Raw genomic sequence first — 5,369 nt, forward strand, 5'->3', positions numbered from 1 at the left:
CAAGGTATGTGTAAAAATAAACAAGATGTGTGTATAGAAAAATACATACATCTATTAACTACTTATAGACAAACACTCATACAATATTTAGTTTGGCCTGCAATTATTAATGTTCCACTGGAAAACTCTGACCTACATTAAGAACCTATGATCAACTACATTAGTCAGGATTCTCCAGGATTCTTCCTTTCTTGAGGAAGAGAGAGAGAGAGATTTATTATGAGAAATTGTCTCCTCATAATAAATGACCAGGAGAGTCAATGACATAAATCCCATTTGAAGGACTGAAGAAAATGAGAGGCAATATCCCAGATCAATCAGTGAGGCAAGAAAAAAGAGGTGGATTTCTCCTTCCTTAATATTTTGTTACAGTTGGGCCTTCAAAAGATTAGTTGAGGCCCACCCATATCGGGATGGCATTCTACATTACTAAGTCCACTGATTCAAATCCTAATCTCATCCAGAAAACATTCCCATAGACACACTCAGAAATAATGTTTAATCTGGGCACCCCAAAGCAGGTCTCCTTGACACATAAAATTAACTGTCACACCAGATATGCTGATCACTAGAACAATCGAGAATGCATAGATTCTCTCACTTTTTGACCTCATATCTTGGCTTATACATAACTTTGTCCGTAAAGATTTTCCTGTTTCCTTGAAATTTTATTATTTATTCATCAATACTACATTATTCCATAGGCTTTATGAGATGTTATCTTGATTTTACTCTATGATGAAAATGAAGATAGCTCACATTTACCAAGAGGTTACTTTGTACACATCATCATTCAATAATCTTACACTAAAACATGTTACAAAAGGATAACTTGGATTTCTATTCAGATTTAATATTTACTGTTACATATTCAAGGGATTCCAATTTTCACATAATATTAGGGTCTGTAAATTCTACTTGATAAAATCTTTACACTCTTCTATTGTGTGCTAATGTTACCAGACTCCAAAAGAAAATAAGTATCATTTCAAACAAGCAATTTAGCAATTTTCACCAATTCTTGATTAAGTCAAAATATCTTTTTATTTATTTGCTTTTTATTTTTATTTTTTTTTCAGCTGGGTACAGTATACTTTATTGAAGGTACATGACAAGGTAGGGCTCCTCAAGCCCCTCCTCTTCTTCAGGGGGTCTGGGATGAAAACTGTGTAGAGGTCAGGAGATTCTCAGCATGTTGGGGGATGAGTTGGGGTGAGGACTCCCTAGCAACTGAGGGCCTCTCTCTTCCTCTTGCTCTAGCTAGGGCTGGTGGTCCAGAGGCCCTTACTCCTTGGAGGTCATGTGGACCATAAGGTCAACCACCTGGTTGCTCTAGCCAAATTCATTGTCATACCAGGATATGAACTTGACCCAATGGTCATTGAGTGCAATGCCAGCCCCAGCACGGAAGGTGGAAGAATGGGTGTCACTGTTGAAGTAGCAGGAGACAAGCTGGTCATCAGTGTAGCCCATCATGCCCTTGAGGGGACCTTCCAATGCCTGTTTCATCACCTTCTTAATATCATCATATTTGGCAGCTTTCTCTAGGAAGCAGTTCAGATCCACAACTGACATAGTGGGGGGTGGGAACATGGAAGGCCATGCCAGTGAGCTTCCCATTCAGCTCAGGGATAATCCTGCCTACAACGTTGGCAGCACCAGTAGAAGCAGGGATGATGTTCTGGACAGCCCCTCAGCCATCACACCACAGCTTCCCAGTGGGGGTGTCCATGGTCTTCTGGGTGGTAGTGATATCGTGGACTGTGGTCCTCAGTCCCTAAACCATGCCAAAGTTGTCACGGATGACCTTAGCCAGAGGGCCCAAGCAGTTGGTGGTGCAGGAGGCATTGCTGGTAATCTTGAGGGAATTGTCATACTTCTCATGATTCACACCCATCACAAACATGGGGGCATCAGCAGAAGCGGCAGAGATGATGAGCCTCATGGCCCCACCCTTCAAGTGAGCCCCAGCCTTCTTCATGATGTTGAAGACCCCAGTGGACTCCACAAGATACTCAGCACGAGCATCACCCCATTTGATGCTGGCAATATCTTGCTCCTGGAAGATGGAGATGGGCTTTCCATTGATGACAAGTTTCTCATTCTCACTCTTGACTGTGCTGTTGAATTTGTTGTGGGTGGAATCATATTGAAACATGTAGACCATGCAGTTGAGGTAAATGAAGGGGTCCTTGGTGGCAACAATATCCACTTTGCCAGAGTTAAAAGCAGCCCTGGTGAGCAGGTGCCCAATATGGCCAAATCCATTTACTCTGACCTTCACCATTGTGTCTCTGCAATGCACTGTACCAGAAGATGCAGCTGTCTGTGAAACTGGGAGAAGCAGAGAGCCAAAGATGCTTTTAAAAAGCCTTTGAATGCAAGCCTCTAGTCATCTGGATGACTATTTAATTAAAAAATTTATATCATGAGTCTCTAGGCAATTCAGAGAAGGTATCTATCAAAGCACATTAAGATATTATATTGCCATCTTCTGGCTTTAATGTTTCTTGTTGAGAAAACTATCTAAATGTCTTGACTTTGTAACTGTTTTCTTTTCCTCTGGTGGCTTTTTAGGCTTTAAAGTTTTGCCTTCAATGTTTGCCCTGTTAATAAAATGTATCTGGTTGTACATTTAGTCTATTTTAATTAAAAAATTTTGTGCCTTCTGGATCTGTGGAATCATGTCTTCTTTGATTCTAAAAATTGTTGTCCATTTCTTTCTCCCATACTGTCTCTCTTCAGTTCTTTCTAATCTCTTTCTCCCTAAATTCGTTTTTAAATTTTCACATTAGACTTTTGTTGCTTGCCTACCTTTTGATTCTGGGAGTTTCCTCTATGGGAGTTATATCTGTAAGAAGTGTCTCAAGATCAGTTCCTCAACTGCAGCCTCAGGGCTGGTCTTTAGATTTTTGCCCCATGATAATTCTCCAAATCGACTGCTTTCTAATAGCCATGGATTTTTCTTTCACCTACTATTTGTTTACACTTCTCTTGTGTGTGTGTATCTGTGTGTGTATGGAGTAGGAAGCAGTTCCTTTCACGATTTCTCTTTCATTTCTTTGAATTTCAAAAATCACAGAAAATAATCTTTAATGTAATTTATCCACCAGTAGATGGGGGAACAGGAGAATATTTTAGATTTCTAAGTTTTCCATTCTCTTGGAATCAGTATGCCGCTACAAAATTCTGCCTTTGTTGTGGTTGTGATTGTGCTTTTCAAGTGTTTTGAACCCCAGTAAAAGGCATAGATCCTGATACATGTAAGGGTTTAATACATTATTTGAGCTGAATAAATAAATGAATGAGTAAGGGAGCACATCTCTTTCTATTAATACTGTCATATACATACTTTATGGAGGTTTTTGCTTACACAGAAAAGAATTTATTAATTTTATATGAAATGTTAAATATACAGGCAACAACATCTGGTAGTTTTACATGTTTACTGGTGATAATTAATATTTCCCTTGATACACCAATTTTACAATCCACCAAAAATATTCTAATTGTTGGCATTTTAAATAAATAATGTGGATGGCATTGCATATTGAAAACTCCATCTTTATCTAAGTCTACACTTAATTCAAATGAAACAAGACTGAAAGCTGACAGAGAACACTGAAGTGCTATTTCATGTCTCTGAAACTTATTTTTTTTTAATGTTGGTTGCCATAGAGGCTTAAAATATCTCTTTGTGAGAAATATCGCAGACTTCTCATAGCTGTTCACAGTAAATAATTTTTGAATATTTTAGGTTGTTGAGGATTATTGGACTTATTTCAGGGCAAATTCATTTGCACCAATATTTTCTAATCATTTTTTATTAAAATGAGATCTGGCTTTTATCTATTACTAGGGGATATCAGTGTTACTGTCAGTGTGTCTCCATGTATTTCAGAGAAAGTTTCTTATTAAGGAGCAATATTCCTTTATTTGTACCCACTAAGGTATCTGAACATAGATGGCCACCTGATGTGACACAATAAATTTATTTAAGTCAAACTAGAGAAAACTCTTTCAGTTGAGAAAAAACAAAAATATTTCCCTCATACTCCTTTAAAACAGCAGCAAAAAAGGAGATGAATTTAATTTGTACTTTTTTTGTGGAGTTCATTTCCAAATACTCATTCCTTACTTATAAACTGAGGTTATTTTTATTTGCTTTCTTGTTTCACTTAATGGAAAAATATATAAACACTTTAGTATAATGAAATTTGCAATTTTTCTTCCAGCAGATATTTTCCATGTCCTCTTTAGATAATGCTTATAAGTGAGTTCTGCTTGGTATGAATCAGATGGTGTATGTATATTGGTATATGATCCACCATGTGCAATCACAAAACTTTAATTTGGAAATGGATTAGTAGTTATCTCATTTAATCTTCCATTATTTAAAATGTTTGCTCCTTGGGGCGCCTGGGTGGCTCAGTTGGTTAAGCGACTGCCTTCGGCTAAGGTCATGATCCTGGAGTCCCAGGATCGAGTCCCACATCAGGCTCCCTGCTCAGCAGGGAGTCTGCTTCTCCCTCTGACCCTCCTCCCTCTCATGTGCTCTCTCTCTCTCATTCTCTCTCTCAAATAAATAAATAAAATCTAAAAAAAAAAAGTTTGCTCCTTTAAGATTCTTTTTAAGCAATCATTCAACCAACACTTCAAGTTAAGTGGAAATTATTATTTATACAATATGTTAAATATGACCTAACAAATGCTCTGACAAAATATCTCCTTCATATTTTTGTTTGTTCTTAACCAAATTGAGCAATGAAAGGGCATATTTTGTTGGTAAATGTTTTAGTCATGGTTTATAAATTCTTCTCCCTCTCTTAAGGATTTAATAGACAAAATCAGGACACTACACATTACTATCAGGAAAAATACTGTTACACATTTATCATGAAAAGACACATTATCTTTTTTTTTTATTCTTATGTTAATCCCCATACATTACATCATTAGTTTTAGATGAAGTGTTCCATGATTCATTGTTTGTGCATAACACCCAGTGCTCCATGCAGAACGTGCCCTCCTCAATACCCACCACCAGGCTAACCCATCCTTCCACCCCCCTCCCCCTCTAGAACCCTGTTTGTTTTTCAGAGTCCATCGTCTCTCATGGTTCGTCTACCCCTCCGATTTCCCCTGCTTCATTCTTCCCCTCCCGCTACCTTCTTCTTCTTTTTTTTTTTTCTTAACATATATTGCATTATTTGTTTCAGAGGTACAGATCTGAGATTCAACAGTCTTGCACAATTCACAGCGCTTACCAGAGCACATACCCTCCCCAGTGTCTATCACCCCGTCACCCCATCCTTCCCACCTCACCCCCCACTCCAGCAACCCTCAGTTTGTTTCCTGAGATTAAGAAT

General features: G+C 38.0%; 1 pseudogene; it reads right to left on the reverse strand.

The window, feature by feature from the left end:
* Nucleotides 1-1,284: 1,284 nt before the first annotated feature.
* Nucleotides 1,285-2,287, reverse strand: LOC110577165 (annotated as a pseudogene).
* Nucleotides 2,288-5,369: the final 3,082 nt, after the last annotated feature.

This window comes from Neomonachus schauinslandi, chromosome 14 (assembly GCF_002201575.2).
Source record: "Neomonachus schauinslandi chromosome 14, ASM220157v2, whole genome shotgun sequence".
Lineage (NCBI taxonomy): Eukaryota > Metazoa > Chordata > Mammalia > Carnivora > Phocidae > Neomonachus > Neomonachus schauinslandi.